The sequence below is a fragment of the Aedes albopictus genome, chromosome 1 (genome assembly GCF_035046485.1).
Source record: "Aedes albopictus strain Foshan chromosome 1, AalbF5, whole genome shotgun sequence".
Lineage (NCBI taxonomy): Eukaryota > Metazoa > Arthropoda > Insecta > Diptera > Culicidae > Aedes > Aedes albopictus.
In genome coordinates, this window is record NC_085136.1 from 4,020,417 (window position 1) to 4,044,748 (window position 24,332).

At 39.7% G+C, this 24,332-nt stretch overlaps 1 protein-coding gene across 3 annotated transcripts in view; it reads right to left on the minus strand.

Annotated features, from left to right (window-relative positions):
• LOC109405399 (pyrokinin-1 receptor) overlaps positions 1-21,397 on the minus strand; it is a 398,748-nt gene extending 377,351 nt beyond the window's left edge. Inside the window, exons 1-2 of one of the 3 annotated variants that reach the window (XM_062843022.1) lie at positions 21,229-21,396; positions 20,470-20,536 (exon numbers count right to left, since the gene is read on the minus strand). The gene's annotated coding sequence lies outside the window, so the exon portion shown is untranslated. Of the gene's footprint in view, positions 1-20,469 lie in introns of all 3 variants that reach the window. The other 2 variants (XM_062843026.1, XM_062843015.1) reach the window with 2 other exon arrangements.
• Positions 21,398-24,332: the final 2,935 nt, after the last annotated feature.

The window sequence follows — 24,332 nt, forward strand, 5'->3', positions numbered from 1 at the left end:
GAAAATTCTTTCGAAGATACATATCTGTTCTATGATGTTCTATGATCGGCGAGATGTATGCAACTTTATGACTGGTGGGATTCCACCTAGGTGCTCTTTCTGGAATTCCTCCAGTACTTCTTCCTGGAATTTCAGCAATTTCTTCAAGGATTTCAGCAATTTCTTCAAATAATTCATTCAAGATTCCTTTGGAAGTTCCCTCTGAGATTCTTCCAGTATTTTCTCCTGAGATTCGTAAAGGCCCTACCCGGGTTTTATCTCGAATGCCTTAAGGATTTACTTCTGGGTTTCCTCCAGGAACTCCTTCCGAGATTCCTTCTGGGATTTTCTCAGAAAGTCCGAGATTCTTTTCGAAATTTCTTCATGAATTTCTTCCAGGATTCTTTCAGAAATTTGTTCGGAGATCCCAGAGAATCCTCCAAGAATTCTTCTCAAAATTCCTCTAGGAATTCGTTCTGAGCTTTCTTCAAGAGTCCCGGGACACTTCTAGGAGTGCCTTTTCGTGAAGTCATTCTTGGAAGAGTCGTAGAAGGAACTTCCGGAGGAATCCCAGAAAGAGCTTCTCAAGGAATATCAGAAAAAGGAATCCTCAAAAGGAGGATTCCCAGAAGGAACTGTTGAGTCTCAGAAATGATAGAAGGAACTCGTTAAGGAATCTCAGAAGAAACTCCTTGTCCACAGCAATCCCGGAGAGAACTCCGGGAGAAGTCCTAAAAGGAACATCTGAAGTAATTCGAGAAAGAGTCCCGGAAATACCTGAAGAAATTTCCAGAGGAATCTCAAAAGCAACTGCTTGAGGAATCTCGGAAGACATTCCTATAGAAATCGTAGAAGGATTCTGCGATGGAATCTCGTAAGGAGCTTCTGGAAGAATGCAAGAAATAACTCTTTTGGGGATTCTAGAAAGAACTCTGTCTTTGATTCTTGAATGATCTGAGGAGACCTAGAAGGAACTCCTGGAGGAATCCCAGAAAAAAAATCCTAGCGGCATCCTGCAAAAAGTACTTGGAAGAATCCCAAATTTTATAAATTTCAGAAGAAACATCTGAAACAATCCCAGAGGAGGCCTCTGAAGGAATTGTGAATTAAACCCTGAGGAAAATTCTCAAATTTCTGTGCTTTGGTAATGGATGGGAAGGTAGCAATTCTCATAACAGCGGTCTGGGACTGTACCACCTACGAATGTTTGTGACTTGCTTAACCCTTTGGAGCCGCAGGGGTCATACTTATGTGACCCCAACATACAAACGGCTGTATAAATTCACCCATTCGATGAAACAGAACACTATCTGAGGCAAAGTTGCTGAAAATTGAGTCCTCTATCTGTATTTGGGGGATGCATTGACTACCTAGAACAACCTGAACATCGTGAAATTTGGAAAAACGAAATAATTGAAATACCAGTTGATCTAAAAGCTGAACTTGGATGTGGAGTACGTTTATATGTAGTCATTTAACCTTTGCCAAGAATATCAAAGGGTGTTTCATATTCTGAGATGTTCTAGGTATTCCAAACTGTCCTATAGTGAAGTCCGTCAAATCTACAAGAATTATATTACGTATTTTCGCCACAATAGCATTGCATACCCTACTGGGATCCGCGAAGCTCTTGGCATCTACAATGTAATTTATGGACACTATAGGGATATTACAGGTCAGTCAAACTACCTTGGAGTTCAGAACTTCAGGTCTACACTCGTAACAGCAGCCATATCTGTTATACTGAGTAACGTTACATAATCAACCGCAGTTACTGGAGAAATCTGAAGTCTGCTAGCTTATTGCAAACCTTTGGGACATTCAGGATCGTCCAAACTGTTCTATAATGAAGTCTTTCAAATCTACAAGAATAATTTTATGTGCTTTCGCCGTAAACTATAGTATTGCATAATCTGCTGGGATCCGCGAATCTCTTGAAATCTCAAATGTCATTTAGAGACATTATGGGAATATTTCAGATCAGCCAAACTATCTTGGAGTTTAGAAATTCATGTCTACACTCGTAACATCAGCAATATCTGACATACTGAGTAACGTTTCATAATCAACCAGTCACCTCGATCAACCTGAAGTCTACTATAGATTATTATGAACCTTTGGGACAATGAGGGCCGTTCAAAATATCCCGAAGTTAAGCTCTTGATATTAGCAGTAGTTAGCAGTAGGAGCAGTCTAATAATGGTGTACCTGAACGTTGACTAACCGCATCCTTTGGAGTACTCTTCCACTAACAACACCTAGAACAACATCCATATCCTCTTGACACCTAGGCCTGAGAAGTCGTAAAACTTTCTACATCTTTCTTTAGGTGTCTAACTAACCATCCTTTCATATTCCTCAGGACGAGGCCAGGACAACTCTCGACTGTTGGAGGATTGCGTCAGTCTTGTCGAGAAGTCAGAGATAAGTCTCCAATCTTAGTGTTTTGGTATCCGACGGGAAGGACGCAATCCTCATAACTGTGGTCTATGGCTGTACTACCTACGAAATTTGTGCGACTTGCTTAATGCTTATTTTTACTTTTTCAGTGGTAACCAGGTAAATGATTAAATCATGACAATTTCTCGTACGCTTTTTCGCCAAGGAAAGCACCCCATTAAACCCTATCCAATTTCCAACTCCAGATATCTATGAAGTGGGCCAAGTTCTCTGACATATTCTGAGTAGATATCTAATCAACATTTCCTCCCCATCCCCGCTGATCGTAAGGACCTGGCCAGGTGTCGAGAGTTCGTTAAATGAAAGGTTTGTCAAGTCCCAGGCAACTTTTCTGGCGCATTAAACTTCTCTATCGACAGCCACCCCAGGATGTATACGGTCGGCTATGCTATGCTATGCTATGTCGTAGTGTCTAGTTGTATTCTGTAAGCTCCAGTAAATATAATAGATTATGCAACATAACTCTATATATCCAAACCCGAAACTGCAATGTCTGTAGATATTAAACATCCTGATAGTTTGGATGATCCCGGCTGCTCTTATGATGTTCATTGAACATTCAGAAGATTTATTGGACATGATAGATTACAAATCGTAGCTTTGTATAATGAAAGAAGTTACCGTTACATCCGTATACTTTAGAATCTAAACTCAAGAACAGTTTGGATGACCTAGGATATCCCGACTGATCTGATACTGTGTATTGAATTTTCAGCAGACTCACTGGATATGATAGATTACAAATCGTAGCATTGAATAATGAAAGAAGTTACCGTTACACCCGTTGACTTTAGAATCTAAACTCAAGAATAGTTTGGATGACCTAGGATATCTCAACAGAACTGATACTGTGTATTGAATTTTCAGCAGACTCACTGGATATGATAGATTACAAATCGTAGCTTTGAATAATGAAAGAAGTTACCGTTACACCCGTAGACTTTAGGATCTAAACTCAAGAACAATTTGGGTGACCTAGGATATCCAGAAAAAAAATATTCTGCATGATATTCTATGCTATTGAGCACCAAAACAACAGAAAAATGTAGAAAAAGTTTCATATGAACGCTTGGAAAAATTCCGGCTTCAAAGGGATTGGCATTAACCTTTTTTTTATTATTGATAAACGTCCAAGAACTATGTTCATTTGTCCGAGGTGACATACTCAAGCGAATCATAAAGTTTGTTTTTCAGTTTCTGATACATGCTCATGTAAACCCGAATATTGTTTGATATGAGTGTAGACGGGCCTCTAGGCAAGTTTGAAGAAAGTGAATATAAAAATAGAAAACGACTTCACATGCACAAAAAACGGAAAATCTGTTCCTTCAATCTCGAGAAGGGTTTGTTCCGGCAAGTTTACTCCACGTACATACAAAGTTCCATGAAGTAATAATATTGGGTATCGACGCTAGTGGTGTGGAAGGCAACTGCCATCCATGCGTTGCATTTCCGATAGTAAATATGATTTTAGCTCACTAGCTCACTCATCCTCTGCCTGAGCTGAGCAACTGATGTGTTTGCTGCATCCATTTTCCGAACTGATATATCCTCTTTCCGGTTGAAGTTTGTGTATTTTTTCCTGACAAAGAGCAGCTTTACCGGTTATGGGAATTGAATTGAGAGGTGGGAAGACTAATATTGATATGGTTGTGATGAAACATGAAAAACTATCAATACCGGATTTGCGATTCGATTCGTTTTGTTTGATTGAGATGATGATTGAGTTTTTGTTTTGCTGGAAGCAATATAAGTAGGAACAATTGGGCTAGAATAACTGAAATGCCTAAATCATGAAAGTCTCGATTGGATGTGATGCCACCTATTGGGAATCACAGTAGCTTTGTATTAGAATGCCAAGGTGAAAAGTTACATCTCTAACTGGCTACTACATTCTATTCTACATTATTACCCACATCTGTAGGTTAGGTATTGAATTCCTGATGTTATGCATTTGGCTGACGATGGATGCCTGGCTAGAAATATGCATATGATTGCATATCTCATTAATAATGCACGGATTGTTTGTTCGACGATAATATATGTAACGATTCTAGGTGGTGTTTTGATTCATTGGGGTTTTTCGGGCAAACTATCACATTGTCCTTGGAGGTTCTCACTCCTCTCAATTTGTTTAGGTGAGTTCGGTAAGCGGTTTTTTTTAGCAGTTTCCGAATAATTTTGCAATATTTTTGTAATATATAGTGACCACAATGGCACATATCGCTCTTTTACTGGCATTATACCAGATTTGCTGGAAAAACTTGTGATTAGAGGGCACGAAATGTTGCTAATTGACAAATTGAGAGGGGAAATTTGTGAAAAATATCGTGTTTTGGTGGGATTCGAACCCACGACTCCGTATTCGCTAGACCTACGCTTTAACCAACTAAGCCACATAACAACGCACTCGCGTTCGTGCCCACTATCTACAAGTGGATTGGCATCTAATCCGATAGAGAGATGGGTTTGTGAAATAGGAGTGTTTTTATATTCCATGTCAAAGTTGAATCGGTCGATTTTGTATACCTGGAGCACAGACAAACAGACATACTACTCAAATCGAATTCTTCGCATGATTTAACGGTCATTTTGAAAATAAAGTGTGGTTCGGACTGTGCTCGCATGTGTCATGGTGGCGCTGCTGTGCCTACATCACCTCTCAATTTTGAAGAGAAATGAACGCGACGCCGATCAATGTTTACATAAAATGACTCAGTCATGAACCTTCATTCATGTTTTTTGAACGGATGACGCCACGGGGGAGTCGTCACCTGCAAAATTGTTACATCGAGCCGAGGGAAACATCACCTGCAAATGAATGCTTCGGACTGAGCATTATAGAGGGTGCTAGTGAGATGCAAAACGATGTTTTTGAAGCAATTTTCTTCAAAGTAATATGTCTGTTTGTCTGTGGGAACCCTATACCAGTTATGGTTACATTTTTAACTTCGGTTGCTTTTCGCACTATTTGCATGCATTCCTTATGGGGTTAGCCATAACTGGTACACTATGGCGAAAAAGGGTGCAAGGAAGCCGAAATTTTGAGGAAAATTATTTATTTCTCCCATGATTTAGGGAAAATGTGGAGTTTGAATGAGTGCGACTATCTTTTGTGAACGTGATCTGTTGCCAACAATTTTTTTGTTGATTTACATCGTTAAAGGGTGATAATTAACTATGGCAAATAATTGGTACTATAGCCATAATTGGTACACTTACCCCACTAAGAATGAGTCAGTAAAGGAAAAGTGCACTTACTCTTAGGGAAAACCTTGCAGAATAGCTTTGGAAGTTCATTGGTAAATCTGTGGGGGAATTTCTTGAGAAATCACTCGACGAACCCCCGTAGAAATCCCCAGAAGAACTCTTAAAGGAATCCCTAGAGAAATTTCTGGTGGAATTCCTGGAAGAGACTTTGTAGAATCCTCATGAGATATCGACAAATTTCAACCGGAATATGCAAAGGTGTTCCTGGCAAAATTCCTAAAGGAATTCATGGAATAATCTCATGAGTTTCTCTATAAAATCCAAGTAGAGACCCAGTAAGAATTTCTGGAGGAATTCTAGCACGAATGACTGGTAGAATCCTAGTCGGAATTTTTCAGGTGGAAAAAAAACGTTTGAAAAACTTCCTAGAGACATCATGAATTCCTGAAAAAATCAAGCAGGGGTTCCTGCAAAAACCCAACGAGAAATCTCTGAAGGAATCTGATGAAATTCCTTGTGAAATTCCATCAGGTATTTCTGGAGAAATCCTACCAGGAACTTTCGGGAGAATTACCGGTGAAATACCTGAAGGAAGTCCTGTAATAAGTTCCAGCAGCAATTCTTGGGTGAATCTTAGCAAATTCTCCCTTAACAGGGATAGTTGCAATGTTGGGGGAATCCTTTGCAAGAATAACCGAAAAAAAGCCCAGAAGAATTTGTTTTAAGAATGACAGTATGAATCCTTGTCGTGAACTTCTGGAGCAATTGTAGCAGGAATTCCTAGAGACAAAACCCAGAACCTAAGAATTCCCAGATATGAAACTAAGTAGAACTTTAAAGAGGAATCATAGAAGGATCGTTGGAAAAATCTCGGGAGGAGCTCCTTAAGGAATTTCATAGCAGGTATTGCATGCGGCACTTCTTCAGTAAATCCTTTTTCCAGTGAAGTAAATGAAATGATGTACACTCCAGCACCACCTGCTGGTGAGGTTTTTTACTAATAATATACACCTTGAAAAAAAAAATCGGGAAAAAATTGCTTTCATATAACGTAACAAGAATAAATATGGAGTTAATTTAAATTGAGGTATTGTTGCCTTGTAATAGTCATCTCTTGGTAACAAGAGTTTGATCCTTAAAACAGCAGGACGGTCCAAAATTTACAAAAATCAAGATCTCAGTGATTTTTAATATAGATAGAAGAGTAAACATAGATCCGTGTTGATGAATCCGTTGTATCCAAACGAACTGTCAAAATATGTATCCAAACGAGCATGACGTCACGATTTGGACAACATCAATGGAGCGCATGACGTCATATTCAACCGTCGCACTCTTGAAAATTACTACTTATACGCTTGAAACATTTTAGTCAGCGGTGTTCGCGGATCTATGTTTACTCTACAATCTATAGTTTCCATAGAGGTAGTTGATACAGGGGGGCTGTTTTGGCTAACATCCACTTAATATATTTTTTTATTGAGTTCTCGTGTATATAACTATAGTGTCCCTAATCAATCATTCTAGACCTAAAGACCCTAACCTATCATTCTAAGGGTGAGCAAGTTAACTTTTTAACACTTTTCCTATTTTGGGACATCCTAATGTCGATTGATGTTATGCTGTAGGACTTATACAGTACCATGGATAACAATCACCGGAAACCTCAAGCATAGATTGAACGTCATTGCGGTGGATTATATAGAACTCGAAAGCTCTGAACTGCAGTACATTTTGCAAACCTTACAATAGTTGACAGCGGTACGAAAGGCCATCTTGTTATTTTGCGGAGTACCATGGACAATAACGAAGATAAGCAGCAATCGTAGATTCAGTGGAAGATGTGGTAGATTCTGTAGACCCTGAAAGATCGTTTTTTGCATTGCGGAGCACCATGAAAAACGGCAGAGATAGGCATCAAGCGTAGATTGAATGGCGTTTGTGATAGATTATGTATACTTTGAAAGTCCTGAGCGAGCTCCAAGACATTTTGTATGGTTTACAATGTCTGATAACCGCAAAAAGGTCTTCTCGTTGGATTGTGGAGAATCATGCATATCAGAGAATAAGAAAACTGCAAATGTAGATTGAATGGCGATTGAGGTAGATTATGTCCTAAGCTCCACAATGTTTTGCATACCTTACAATGCCGTAGAATCTCAAAAAGATGTTCTCGTAGCATTGCGCAGCACCACGGATAACAGTGCTCCTAAACCGAAATCGTAGATTGGATAATGATTGTGGTAGATTTTGTAGGACTTAAAAGTCCTGAACTTCAGGACGTTTTGAAAACCTTGCAATGTCCAGAAATCGTAAAAATAACTACACTTTGAATCACAGAGCAATTCGGGTAACAACAGTCGAAAGCTGCAAAGTTTTAGGTATTATTGAAATGCGACTGCGGTAGATCCCGTTGACCGTGTAAGTCTTAACTCCAGGATAGTTTGGATAACCAAGAACATTCAAACAACAAAAAACAGTTGCTCGCTTATGTCTTGCGGCTCTAAAAGTATTCAGACGTACTTGTCCCATGAATTTATTGCATTAATGGTGCTTACAGAGACAACATAAAACATAAATGTGCCCTGTTGAGTGTTATCCAGATGGATAACTCCTTCCGATCACAGGATAACGAGGTTTCATTAATTGGTTTGGGTCCCAATTTTAACTTAAAAGCTTTCATAAAACACTGTGATCTGGTTTTTTTTTTTCAGAAAATTCGGACCATTCTGCTGGTTTCAAAATTTTGTTTTTCAATTAAACATTTTCAGGATTTCTAAATTTTCCGAACTTTTCTCGGTTTTTGCGAAATTTTCGACTGGTTGACAACCCTGTGTTAAATATTCAGTAAATGATGAGAAATTACTTGTAAAACAAAGTTTTGTGAAAATATAAAACTTAAGTCTAGATAAATGGTTATGTATCTTTAAAAATTTGACTATTTTGTGTATTGACAGATAATGAATGCAACTTCTGAATTTATCTGTAATCAAAGTATTCACGAATCTCTAATAAATTGTAATCGTAGTATGTTAGATTGAAGATACCAAGCAATCCATCGAGTTAATACAGAGGAGAGTTTACTGTATGTATAAATATACTTTCTTCTTAATATCGCCTCTTATTCACACATGTCTCCCACAACTTTTCAAATCACCGTCGTATTTTTAGTAAGCACTAGCTGACCCGGCAAACCATGTATTGCCCATTTTAATTGTTGCTTTTGTTAATTTTCTTAACTTGTTCTACATACGAACATAGCCACCCACCATGAGGACAAATTGATCCGTTCAAAAATCTCGTTGATCATTTTATTAAACAATTAGTTGTATGGCTTCAAAGAGTATGTAAACTCATTTGTATAAACATCGGAAGCCCGGCTCCAGAGGCACGTTATCTTCCATTTGGTACATTTGACTCAGATAAAGAATGCTGTTTGCTAACCAACTTTTTATCAATGTAAATTGAACGGAAAACTCGATCATACAATTTACAGTTCAACTGCCATAAACTACACAACAGCGCCACTTGAAAGAAAAACCTTCGATAAAAAGAAGGAAACATTTAGGTATGTTGTAAATTTTAGCTGTTGGTCCATAAAGAAAATGGCACAGTGTGACTTGAAAGTTATCTGTATGGGAGCCTCCCGTTCCAGAAATCGCATAGGTCTCACACCAAGCTAAGAACCTTCCCCGGCTCAAAAATATCTACCTACAAAATTTCACACCGATCGGATAAGTAGTTTCCGAATGCATAAGGGTCAGACAGACAGACAGCGCGAGTAATAAATTCCTAGAGAAATTCCCAGATGTATTTCTGGAGTAATTTTATGAAGAATTCTTGGATGAATATCTGGATGAATTACTGGAGGAAGAATCTTAAGTGGAATCCCTGATGGTATTCCTGGTAAATTCCTCGAGAAATTACTGGAAAAACCTGGTGGAATTACTGGAGGAATCCTTTGAACCAATTCCTGGAGGAATCCCTGGATTCTTGGAATAATGCGTGTATAAACTCCGGGAGGATGATTTCTTGGATAAATTGCCGTTGTAATTTCTGAACGAATTACTGCTTTAATTTCTTTGGGAATTCCTGAAGTAATATCTGCAGAAGTTCCTGGGGTAATTTCTAGGGCAATTCCTGGTGGAATTCTTAAAGGTATTCCTGGAGAAGTCCCAGAATCAAATGCTGAAGAAATGCCTGGATGAATCCCTGGAGGAATGCCTATGAAAATCCCTGGAGAAACTCCTTTAGTAATGCCTGGATCTAATCCTAAAAGAATTCCTGGAGGAATTCCTAGAGCGATCCCTAGTGGATTCCCTAGAGAAGCTCCTGAAGGAATGCCTGGAGACATGCCTGTGCGAATTTCTGGAGGAATATCTAGAGAAATTCCTCGAAAAATCTTGAGAAGAACTTCTGGAACAATTTCTGGTAGATTTTCTTGAAGAATCGTTGGAAAATTTTCTGGTAGAATCCCTTGAGAAATCCTTTAAAGATTTTCTGGAGAAACTTCTCGAGGAATCCCTAGTGGAATTTCTACAGGAATTTCCTGAGGTATCTCTAGATAAATACCTGGAGGAATTCTTCGAGGAATCCTTGAGAAATCTCCAGAAGAACTTCTGGAGGAATCCCTTCAGAAATTCCATTAGCAATTTCCAGATAAATGTCTGGAGGAATTCCAGAAAAAAAAACTTAGAAGAACATCTGGATGAATTATTGGAGGAATTATCGAAGGAATTCCTGGAGGAATCTCTGGAAGAATATTTAGGGAAATCCCTGAAGGAATTTTATTACAAGTTTTATTTTTTGTGTTAAATGTGCTATTTTAACTTGTAAATATTTCCCTAGAATTAATGCGCATTTATAGGGCTCTGGCAGAATAGAGGCCCGCAATCCTATTTCGATTGCCAACATTCAGGCCATTTCGGGCCGTGATTAAGTACTAGAGATGGAAACCTTTCCCTGGCACAGACTTCAAGTTATAGAACTCTAGTGATGAAACCCGAATCGAATTATTACGAAAAAATGATGCAGCACTACAAATGCATATTATCATATAACATCTTGTAGTGGAACCTTATAAATGCGTAATAAATTAGGACATTACATTTGGACAAACACAACACAGAACATGAATTTTGCCCTGTTATCCTATTGGATAACAATTACCAATCGCAGGATGACGAGGTTTCATTAATGTTGTTGGCCCATCAGTCAATCCTGTAATCGTATTTTCTCTGGCAGGTTGCCTTTTGTTCGCAGCATTAGTTGCTTTCATAGCTTGAGTTTTGTCTAGGAATTTCGAATCCTAAGGGGGGCACCTCGATTCGGGTTTCATCACTAGAGTTCTATAACTTGAAGTCTGTGCCAGGGAAAGGTTTCCACCTCTAGTACTTAATCACGGCCCGAAATGGCCTGAATGTTGGCAATCGAAATAGGATTGCGGGCCTCTATTCTGCCAGAGCCCTATAAATGCGCATTAATTCTAGGGAAATATTTACAAGTTAAAATAGCACATTTAACACAAAAAATAAAACTTGTAATAATTTCTGGTAAATACCTGGACCAATTCCTGAAGGAATTCCTGGAGAAAATGTTGGTTTTATTCCTGGAGTTATCCCATGAATCAATTTCTGGTGAAATCTCTGGAGGAATCCTTGGAAAAACTCCTCAAGGAAACTCTGGAAGAATTCCCGGAAAAAATCCTGAAAGAATTACTGAAGAAATTCTTAAAAGAATTTCAAAAAGAAATTCGTGGAGAGTTTTCTGGATCAATTCCTGGATCAATTCTTGGGGTGATTCCTGGAGGTATTCTTGGTGGCAATCCTGCAGGAAATGCCTGGATGAAATCCAGAATTTCTGAGGTAAATTCTGCAGGAATTCCTGGTGGAATTCTCAAATGCATTCCAGGAGGAGTCCCAAAATTAAATCCAGAAGGAATGGCTGGATGAATCCCTGGAGAAATCCCTATAGAAATCCCTGGAGGTATTTCTGAAAGAATTCCTGGAGGAACTCCTAAAAGAATTCGTGGAGGAATTCCAAGAGCAACCCCTAGAGGAACTCCTGAAGGAATGCCTGGAGGAGCTTCTGAAGGAATTCCAGTAGACATACCTGAGGGAATTTCTAGAGAAATTCCTTGAGCTATCTTCTAAGGATCTCATGGAGAAATTTCCAGAGAAATCCCTAGAGGAATTTCTGGAGAGTTTCCTTGAAGATGCACTGGAGAACTTTCAGGAAGAATCTTTGGAGGAATACTTTGACAAATCCCTGAAAGAATTGCTGGAGAAGTTCCTGGATGAACCCCTGGTGGAATCTCTAGAGGAATTTCTTAAGGTATATCTAGGAGGAAGTTTTAGTGGAATCTCTAGCGGACTTTATAGAGGAATTCCTGGATGAATCCCTGTAGGAATTTTTAGACGAATCCCTGAAGGAATTCACAGAAGAATCTTGGAACAACTCCTGAAGAAATTTCTGGAGGAATCCCAAGCAGAGTGCTTGGAGTAATTTTTAAAATAATCCCGAAAGGTTTTGTACCAGGAGCCTTTACCACTCTTGTATTCTGGTCACGTGAAATAATTGGCCCCTGAAGTTCGTCTGGAGTCCCGTTGCATTCTGGGCTTTTAGCAAAAAGTATGTCAGGAAGAATCCATGCCTCGTGTTGTCCAGAAGTGCGACCTACAGCACCAGACCATGTATTCTGCCTCGAGTCCAGAGGAGTCCATCGTTGTCTTCGCCGGACCGTCAAGTTCTACGTGGTGCCAGTTACTGGACACCACTTGACGCCACGACGCTACCACCTATAATACCTGTCACGTCGCATTACTTCCTTTTTGTTAAAGAAGGGATAGGGATTGTATATCCGGACTACTTCCTTTCAGGTAAATCTGCAACAACCTCAACCCCATTGGCGGAAAATTGTTATCCACTTTAGGACCTCGTATCCGTTATAAAACGGTCACACACGGCGACTCGGGAGTCGAGATGGCTTCCTTAAATCAACAGCTATTTCTAACTATATCCGTGTGCTGTGCATGTTTAACCCTTTATAGGGCAGTGGCAACTATATTGCCACCTAATCTTTTTCTTCTTCTCGATAACAGCTTATATCTAAATTCTTTTTTTGGCCACTCATACGTGGGATTACTAACAATGATGGGTATGCTTTTGATCCTGAACTAAGCTTAATTCACAATTCGGGAGCTGTTTGTAGACTGAAAAACGGTAAAATTTGACTGCTTTAAAAAAAAAATAAGCTCAAAAACTGTAAAACCGATGATTTTGTAAGCTGAACCACGCAGTGTATGAGTTTAGCCTTTTCCACTTCGAAATCAGGCTGTTTGCCGCAGTCTTAAAAAGAAAAGTACCTCAAACGGGCATTTGTAAGAATATTGTTACCTAAATTTTTGAGTTTTTCAAAATGTATCGACCTCTTTGTTTGGACCTCCGTTTACCACACGGATCGGCCCGCGAAACCGGGTACGGTTCCCGCGCCTAACCGTACCCAAAGACCCGCCATCGTCCACTGCAAGACGATTGCCTCAGGCCATTGGCCACAACCGTAAAGGACAGATTCTTCTCGGCACGGTCGTTCCGGTCTCGTCCGGCACGGCCCTACGACAAAGATGCCTGATGCCCGAATCCATCTATCAACGCCCGCTGGCCCCGTCGGTCAAGCACTGACCCGACAAACACGCCATTCCATTCCCGAGCTGCCCCGGCGGCGAAATTCCGGCCACACGGTAGTGTAGGAGCAGCCGTGTGGGCCAAAGCAATGAGGCGGTAGTCCGCTGCAGCAGTGAGTAAATAGGCACAATTAGAAAATCTCGCTTACACACTTTTGGAATTTTGATTGTGATAGCTGTCTCGGCAAACGTCGTACTGCCTGCCTACTGTGTTTTTGACGTGCAGCTCCATAGGGACGTTCCCCGCAAGGACATTTGTATGGGAGCCCCCCGTTCCAGAGACCGGAGAGGTCTCACACCAAGCTAAGAACCTTCCCCGGTCCCAAAAATACCCACGCACAAAATTTCACACCGATCGGCTCAGTAGTTTCTGAATCCATAGCGGTCAGACAGACAGACAGACAGACAGACAGACAGACAGACAGACAGACAGACAGACGGAAATTCATTTTTATATACAGTGTATCAAACAATTGTCCGTACAGCAATTTTTTTGGTCATAATAATTTTTCATTCAAATGTTTATAACTTTTTTATACGTTAATCGAAAACGCTGAAATTTTGACCAATCATAAACCATATATTGCAGCTCCATTGGTAAAATTTTGAGCGAGATCGAATTAGTTTTCTGAAAGTTATAGAACTTTTAGTAAAACTTTTAGGATTTTTGAACACATTTTTAAAACATTATATCTCAATATGTAGTCGATGAAACTTTTTCGATCTTTTTTGTGTTACAGCTTATACCTAAGGCTTTCATATGCAGCTTCGTTTGAGGTTTTATATTCACTACAAAAAATATGAAAAATCTGTATATATTCAGAGTATTATTTGGAAATTTATCACATTTTGATCAATAAAAGTGCCAAGTGTTTTCAACTTTTTAAAACTCACTTAATGTAATATTTTCATACAGGACCTACTAAACAACATATGAAGAGTAGGTCCTATGCATTTTTCGTTCAGTTAATGTACTTTTATTGGTAGAACACGTTTGGCAGATTATATGTTCAAAATATGGTGATTTTTTAAATACCGTCAACTGCATAAGCAAATTTTTCATATTTTTTTTGTAGTGAATATAAAACCTCAAACGAAGCTGCATATGAAAGCCTTAGGTATAAGCTGTAACACAAAAAAGATTGAAAAAGTTTCATCGACTACATATTGAGATATAATGTTTTAAAAATGTGTTCAAAAATCCTAAAAGTTTTACTAAAAGTTCAATAACTTTCAGAAAACTTATTCGATTTCGCTCAAAATTTTACCGATGGAGCTGCAATATATGGTTTATGATTGGTCAAAATTTCAGCGTTTTTGATTGACGTATAGAAAAGTTATAAACATTTGAATGAAAAATTATTTTGACCAAAAATTTGCTGTACGGACAATTGTTTGATACACTGTATATCGTGTAGTCATGAAGATATTTTATACACACGGTAGTTGTTGATTATGAAACGGATTCTGGGCTAATCGGGAATCAAACTCGCCACCATCAGCTTGGTTTTGCTGATTGCACGTGCGCTTGATGTGGCTATATGGGCTTTACTCTTTGGATTCGGAGTGTTTTGTTAATGAGGCTGCAACCTCGCTGGTTTCGAACAATTTTTTTATGATCGGTTTCAACGTCGGGGTCATAAATATGATGTCCCCCCGGCTCCAAAAGGATAAAGACCATTCTTCTTATTTTCCTCTGGAACAGAACAAACAATAAACGTTGCCTGTTGTTGTGATTACAAGTCAACCAATTTACTTCTTCTTTCCGGCATCTCTGGAATTCTTCCAGGTTTAATTGCTAGGATTGCTCCAGATATTTATTATGGGATTTGTGTTGTAGATTTCCTGCTTAGATTGCTTCAAAAATTGCTGTCGGAATTCTTCCAATAATTTATCCATAAGAAACCTATAAGCACGTAATACTTTGAACAAATTTCATTAAAAAAAACATCACCACGAAAACGTTATCGCCCAATGCTAAATGTACTGTGCTTGGCCGGGCCACCTGTAGGTGGTGGTAGTGAGCAAACGTCAAACAGAAGTAAAAACGATGCCTGTACCAGTGGAGCGGACCTGGTGTGGTGGTTGGAACACAAGACTATCACGCCGAATCCCACTCACGACATACTCACAAAATGTGGGTTCTTCCTTCGGAAGGGAAGTAAAGCGTGGGTCCCGAGATGAACTAGCCTAGGGTTAAAAATCTCGTTAATACAGACAAAAAAAAAAGATGCCTGTACCACGAGTTGACCACTTATCGAATATTTGAACCAACCGTTAACAGGCTGATCGATGGGAAGCGAGCAGAGTGTGACGTCTGTTTCTCTGTGTCTTAAGGAATTCTAAAGAAAAATAATTTTTGCTTGATTTCTTGTAAGTATTTTACTGGTGTTTCTACAAGAATCGCAGGAAGTTTTTAAAGGAATTCTTTCGGGGATTTTATAACGATTCATTCAGATGTATCTCTTTCAGATTTTTCCAGGCATTCCTCCTGTGGATTCTCCAGAAGCTTTTCTTGTGATTCGTTCAGGAACTCCTGCTAGGATTCCTCCAAATTTTTTGCAGATATTTCTGCAGGACTTTTTCAACGTCTTTTGTTATAAATTTTGAGTGTCCACCTGACGCGGGTGGCTGATTGTTTGCTTTCCGCGTGGAGTGAGCAATAGTGCTTAAGTTTGTATATGTTGTCGCGTCTTTAATTGTAAATATTATATGATCACCTACCGTGGGTGGTCGATTGTTTGCTTTCCGCGTAATGCGAACAATAGCACTTCCGTCTGAATATTTTGTTGCTTCTTTTGTAGCACATATTGAGCGACCACCTGACGAGGGTGGTTGGTTGTTTGCTTTCCGCGTGAAGCGAACAACATCACTGCAGTCTGCACGGCATGCTTCAACTTCAAAAGGTCTTATCACTTATCAAAGTTAATCCTGACACAACGATACCTTCCCTACTAACAATCACTCCTTCCTGCAGCCTTTGGTGGAGACGTGCGGTAAACGCCAACTTTCACATAACAAAGGTTGCTATTAACATTCCTTCCCTCTTCCAACCTGACTGCAAGGACGTGGCCGGCGCCGTTATTGTACCGTTAAAGAGAGCCTCTGAAGCGTGCACAGTGAGAATGTTGACCACTCCCAGTCAATTATTCAGTTGATTCATTGTGCAACTGTCATTAGTTCGGGTCAATCACGGAGTAGCAACCATAGATATGTGCAGTCAGTCTAAGCTAAGCTAAGCTAAGATATTTCTGCAGGACTTTTTCAAAAATTTCTGCATGAACTCCTACAGCGATGTATCCAGGGGTTTCTCTAAGGATTTCTCCTAATAATTCCTCCTACAATTAATACGTGGATTTATCCAGGGATTTTCCTAGCGATTCTTTCAAATCATCCCGCTGGGATATCTTCATACATATCTGCTTTGATAGTCCAGGAAATTCTGCTGGAGTTACTCCAAGAATTTATCCGGAAATTTCTATTAAAATCCTTTCATATATTTCCCTAAGAATTGTTCATGCATTCTTCCTATGATATCCTCAGAGATTCCTTCAGGAACTCCTGTTGAGGTTTCTCCAGAAATACTGTAGGACTTTATCCAGTAATTTCTACAGGAACCCCTCTAGTGATGTCTACAGAGAATTCTGTAGATACCTATTTCTAAAATAATTCCTATATGAATTACTCCGTGCATTAGTCCATGAATAAATCTACGGAAGGCACGAATTTCCTAAATGGAAGAGAACGTACCCCAATCTACTGATGAATAAATTTAGCGATTTTCCTAGGGATTTTTTTTAAAGAATTTATCTTAGGATTCCTTCAGGGATTCTTCTAAGAATTTCTTAAAATGTTCCTCTATTAATGCCTTCAGTTATTACGCATATAGGAATTCCTCTAGACTGGAGATTTCACTATTATGCCTCTGTTAGATTTCCCAATTGGGCATCCTCTATGGATTTCCCGGTGGTCCCTCTTGAGATTTTTCCAGGATTACCTCTTGGTATTCCTATACGAAAATCTCTTGATATTGCTTCTGAAATTCCTTTAGAAAATCTTGTTGGAAATTCTTATGGAGTTCATGCTAGAACTAAACATCCCATTTCAGCTGTTATTTCTCCTTAAACTGCTTCAAATATTTCCCCAGTACTTTTTTTCAGCAATTCCTCCATGGATTTTTCAAGGAGTTTCTTCAAAGATTGCAATAGGGATTCTTTAATTATTTTTTTTTTATTTCAGAAAATGCTAAGGGAAAGCCTCTAGGGATTTCTAGGGAGGTTGCAGTAAGGATTCCTTCTAGAAGGGATCAGACTTTTTTGCAGAAACTACTTACGGGATTCCTTCGGGAATGTATTGAGGGTTACGTTCCGAAATTCCTCGGGTGATTTCTCCAGAAGTTCCCCCAAACATTTATCCAAAAATTTCTCCAAATTAGGCTCTGGAAATTAATTTGGAATGACAGCAGAAACGTAGCTGATTCGGGCAGTATGAGTGTCTAAATTTGTCAATCAGATGTTGAGTCATTTTCATTTGTGGACAGCTAAAGTTAGATGTTATGATTTAAGCTGTGCTAACCAGTGACAACTGTCTTCTGTAGACCACAATTGCTATAAGCTAGGAGAAGACTGTAATCCAGTAGGGATGTTAGGACAAGGAGAAAAAGAAATAAAAGATTTAATAGTTCTGCTGTAAAAAGCACTGAATGTTAACTTTACCAAATACCATTTTTGTATGTGCCCTAACACCCATTAGATTTTTTTTACCACAAAAGGCTCGTTCAAATATTACGTAACGCAAAATTTGACAAAATTTAGACACTATCCGCTATCCCTCCCCGCGTAACTATTTTTTTAAGAGTAATGTTGAAATTTTGTATGAAGCGTAACACAGCGCTGGACCCCCCTCCCCTCATTGGTGTTACGTAATATTTGAACAAACCCAAAGCAGACCCTCCACACCTATCACCGTCTCTGACGTGCTCAGTACAATTTTTCATAAATAAAAATGAGATTAAAAAAAATGTCCCGATTTTGTCAGCCCAAGATGCTACCAGGGGCTGACAAAATCAGGTCCTTACTGTATATGCGTTGTTATACAAGGTGTGCCAAAAACCGTTATTAACAAATAAAAATGTCCACTTAAAAGGGAACCCGGCATCCGAAAGATATACTATTCTAATATCTCCTCTGAAAATTTGAAAATGTTTCATCGAGGGAAACTAAAGTTTTTGTGATTTGAAGATTTTGAGCCATTTCTTTAGAATTTTTTCATATGAGTAAAGCCTGTATCCGCAATAATCGGGACGCAGAAGTACGGCATTAGTTCTGTAATGAATCGGTTAAATTGGCCAAATAATTGACTGAGAACTCTTAGGTGTATGTTTATTATTTGTGCCTAATTTCATAAAAATCGACGCATTACTTTTAACTGTGGATGAAAAACAAAAAGAAGTGGTGTTAAGCATTTTGTACAATCATGACCAATTTTCATTTGCATAATAGATGGTTTGTTACGCTACAGTTCAAAGTTCTGTGATGATAATTATGAAATTTTGTTAGCAGTTATGATACTTAGAGACACTTTCTTGCAAAATTTCATCAACTTTGATCAATTGGGTTGAAAGCTACTGGTGTTGATAGGGGTGAGTGTTAGTGAAAATTTTTCGTGTTTTTCATGTGAGATGTTTGCCTATCCATAACTTTTGAGTTTCTCTGCCAATTTTCGTGAAATTTTCACAGATAGTAGTTGATTATGTTAATATTATGCCTGCAAAATTTGATGATTATTGGTATAAGATTTCCAATAGTACAATCGAAACAATCAAGGGTGCTGACTAATTGCTGTCTGAGGGGCTAAAATCACGTTCAGTCCCAAAACATATTTCGACTATAAAATTGCCGAAAAATAATGCACTGAACGGAACTTGCTTGAGCGAATTCGTTTGAGGTTTATACCTAGCATTATGATGGAATTGCCTTGTAAAGCTTTATTTTAAGGACAAACGTCTTGAAATCCCGCTACAACATTGCATCTAAACTTCAAACGCACAAATCTCAAGAAGCAAGCTTCAAACGACAATGTATTTCAATATTCTGTTCTTCACTTGTAATTAGCTTAAAATAAATAGCTCGGGTACACTGGTTTTGTTTACGAAGAGATTTGTGCCCTCGAAATCGTGAGTAGACGCCAAAGTCGGCCATCGTGACGGCCATTTTGGGATTCTAACAAGTCTGTCCTTAAAATCTGATTATTCAAAATAGGAGAACTTACGTATTTTTGGCAGTTTTGTTCTCTTCCTCATGGAAGGTTTTTTGAAACCTGTTGTACTCAGAGTTTACCTCAAATTCTTCCCAATCAAGTTTAGTTATATGTATGCTAAAATTTCAGGCAATTTGGGCCCACTAAACCCTCCATGACGAAGAGAATAATGCTTGAAAACCCCGTTGAAAACCCCTCCCAGAGACAATTTCTGGCTACGCCACTGCCATATGGACATGGTTAGGATTTTACTAAAAAATATCGAAATTGAGAAGTAATTGTGCAAAGGAAAATTGAATCAAAACGCATCTAATAAAAACAGTATCGACGTATAGACACAGACTGTCTGTGGTATAGGTAATAATAGTGTACTAAATTGAAAGCACCAAATAATCCATTGAGCTAGGAAAAACACCAAAGAAAAGAATATCGAGTAAAGAAGAGTTGACTGTAAATATATACTTTCTTCTAAATATCGCCTCTTATTCACACATGTCTCCCACAATTTTTCAAATCGCCGTCGTTTTTTTAGTAAGCATAAACAAGAAAAACAATCCCAGACGCCTACGACAATTGACTTGCCAATCATATTCAAATTTTCGTTTAAATTTACAACCGCTATCGAATGTCCATCTTTAAAGCGATGGTGGCGGGGTGCTCTGTTATGCATCAACTGCTTACCACTTGACATTGCTAATTGAATTCAAGTGGATTCGTGTGACCGTGGGGTACCCCCATGGCGTCGTCCGGTGCATTTCCACTCACTAGCGCCGGTTTGTTTATCCAGAAAAAGAACCGCGCTCCACTGATTGATTTATGGTGAAGCAAGACTCTCCTTCAGGTAGAAAATAGATCAAAAATCAAAACGGAATTTACTTACTTTAGAACGGCTGTCCAAACAAAACGGTCCAGTTCATCTTGTCATTCTCATCGTTGTAAGAGTAATCCTTGAAGTTTCAATTTGCCACATCCACGACACGACTGCTAACTATATATCACACGCGACTGAAATTCGTTCCAGCTAGTTGCGCCGAATGGGGCGCGTAAATATGTATCTAGGCTAACGCGCTTTCACTTCCTTTGAAATCAAAATCTTCCTGTTACATGTACGCCACCATCATAAATAACTAGGAGAAGTATCAAGTATTGCTTATCACAACTGACACGTTTATCCTTTCCCTAACTCCCTTTCGCAGTAACAAATTGAGTATGATTAATACTGGCACTCAGCGTGAAGCCACTTCCCAGACATCAATCTAATACGCATATGAATACCGCACGTTCTTCCTCCAATGGCACGAAGATTAACTAGTTCCGCCGACAGCTTCTGTCTGCCGCCCGTTACACACTCCAACGATGATCCACTTTTATTGGCATATTATAATTTAATTGCTCAATAACCGGCTCGTTGATGCAACCAACAACATCGAACAACTTCAAACACCAAAAACGCACGATTCGATTAGTAGGCGCTGCTGCTGCGTCCAGTATCACACAGCATCTGCCTCTGAAGCGCGCGACACTAATTTGCTCGGATCTGAGGTATCTTCTTCGCGCCACCACCGCCCATCAACGAACGACATCGGTCGACACCACCGGCAGCAGCGATGACAGGAAAAGACTAATGGACTATTATTACTAGCTGCTTCCAATCCCAACAATCGGCCACAACATTGTGCTGGCGCTGAATGGACGACCAGTGCAGAGAGAGAACACAACTTGTGCTTCGCGTTAGATTGCCAACGTATCACTAAACTGCTGCGTTCGAAGGAGCCGCACGTTTAGCGCCAATCGAAGCACACCAAGCAGCGTGGTTGGAACAAGTGAATAAACGATACGACGCCCTTGCCGCCGCCGCGACGCGCCATCTGTCGTGTTCATCGGCAAAGGCTATCCAAGCACCCAAGCACGGTCGGTCGGTCGTGCAACAAGTGAATGTCGCATGAACGGAGATCGGCCCCAAACGCAAACCATCAAGGATCAAACAGATTGCATAGATATAAATCAAAATAATCCGCTTGGAAGTTGAAATGCCTTTCAACGCGTGATACATCAATTTGAATGAACTAGCATCATAGTAAATCATATGTATTAGAGATTCGGTTATGCCTGCCGCTAGTGAGTGGTTATCTGGCGAACGATATATCAATATCCCCAGCAGTTGACCGCCATCGTAATTGTTTTAGGGTGCATAGGCCTTAACTCTTTGGGACCTGAATTTGATGAAGCGTGATTAAACGGTTTTGTTGAAGTGTTGGTGTCCGAAAACATGGAACTATCAATAGATGTTGCGATTTTTTTTTCTATTTGTATTAACGAGATTTTTAGCCCTAGGCTAGTTCATCTCGGGACCCACGCTTTACTTCCTTTTACATCATACAAAGCATCAATGTGAAATTCACCATGTCCAGTGAATCTTCTGAAAGTTGAGCAAAAATGTAAATATTTTTGAACTATTCACTGAAATAGCAGGCTTTGTTAAGTGAGCTAATCTTTATTTTTACAACTCGCTTTGACGGATATATGGTAAACACTGATATATTTCAATTCTCAGCCTACTGTGATTATAATTCTATCGAAGTTCTTGCTAACCCTCCAACACTACTCCTTAAGAACAAAAGTGTTCTTCAATTTGTTTTAACTGTTCAAAGCTTGTTTTACATATCTAATCGATAAAGCTCACCTTTTTTTTTTTTTTCTACTACATATTACAATTCTACCGTCCTTCATTATACTACTTTCATTTGCTTTAAAAGCAACCATAAACCATAAACGTTTAGTGATTGCCGGCACAGAAACTACATTTGCTGGCAATTCCGGAACAAGCTTTACATCGGTTTACGACACTGAAAGTGAACATCCCTTTCCATCATCAGCAATCACAGTAACTTTCCCTTTGGTATTGCATAGCACCGTTTCTCCATTCGCCAGTACCTAGAACGTTTCGTTTTTCTACCCTCTCAATATTGTTGAGCAAATCTGCGTGGTTCGTTATGTGGCTCGAAGCTCCTGAATCCAAAAACCAACCATCGGGTATCTCCTGTTCAATCGTCCTGTTCAATTGCCACAGTGGAACGTATCTTCGGCCTTGTTGTTCTGGAAGACTCAATACAATCTTTCTCTATCACCTCACAATCACGCATCATATGTTCTGGACGGCCACACGCATAGCACAAACGCTTGACATCCGGTCATCGGGTCTGTTTTCGAACATCTTCCGCTGCTAGTGCTCTTCGGTCATCAAATCCTCCATATCTTTCGCGCCGTCGTTGGAACTCCTCCAGAAGTTTTGTTGTCACAAACGTCATCGTGGAAACGTCCATCCGGCCTTGAATCGATGCCACACTGCTTCCGTATGATTGGGGCAAACTTGCTAGGATGAAAGCCGCCATCATGTATGAGTATTTAGTTGAAACTTATCCTTAGCCTACTTGATGGACACCCAACTTCAACTACCACAATGTCTTCATCCATTCTGCATCCAACATTCTCAATCCACTCGAAAAGCTCTTTAAACTCATCCAGATGTTGCCGCATGTCATCACCTTCTGCGAGTTCCAGTTTTGACAACCTTTTAATTAGCGCAAACTTTCCAACCGCCGAATCTTTCACGTACATAATAGTCTTTCAGCAGGGTCCACGCTTGCTGTGTCGGCATCCTTAATGATCCTAATCTGGGCATCTTCGATCAAGAAAGCGATAGTTTGGAGCGCCAATTCTTCATTCGTCTTCCACTCAATCGTATTTTTTTTCACCTGGAGCTTCAGCAGATACGTAACTCCACAAATCTTCTCGTGTTAATCCGACGAGCCCGAATCGTCCAGGTTTCGTAGTTATCGTACGATAATCGTTGAATACCCAGCTTCGTGAAATCCATTTTTAATCTCCTCCTGCACGATTGTTCCGTTGAAAAAAAAACACTAGCTCTAACGGTAACCACGACTCACCAAAGCGTCTGGGCCCATAACCTGTTGGACTATCCAGTGAAATAGCAGGCTTTGTTGAGTGAGTTAATCTTTATTTTTACAACTCGCTTTGACGGATATATGGTAAACACTGATTTAATTCAATTCTCAGCCTACCGTGTTTATAATTCTATTGAAGTTCTTGCCTTGGTTCTTGCTAATCACCCAACAAATATTAGTTACGACGGTCTAGGTCATCCAAACTATTGTTAAGTATAGAATATTATTATTATTATTAGCTGGAGCACAGCCAGTCCGGTCACCGGCCTCTTTAACTCATCTTTCACCGTCTGCTTGATTCTATCGTCAGCTCCAGGGTAAACGTTCGTCATGATGCCCCGGACCCAGCTCTTCCACACGGTGTCATCGGTAATACACACCAGATCGCCACACGGCAGTGACGGCGAATCCGAGAGCAGCCGGGTGTTGAGGTCTTCGGCCTCCGCTTTTGTCGTCAGCACTTCTTCGTTATCATCCGCCCGTCATTCTGCACCATCAGTTCTGCATTCTGTCGTGGCAGTTGGCGATCCTCAGCAATCCACATCGGTAAGGCGTATTTGTGGCAGATGCGGTGTTACGCGCCATATTCCCTTCTACACCCTCCGCGTTCAGAAACGGGCTTAAGTTGTACAGGCACTGCTCTCCTTCACTTGCTATTTGCTAATACCATAGATAGAATACCTAATACGGCTGCTTTTGGTTCTTCGTCAAGGTGAAGACTTCTTCCGGGAAGTAATCGGCTTGGGCCGACCTCCACAAATACTTCTCTGCTTTCTGG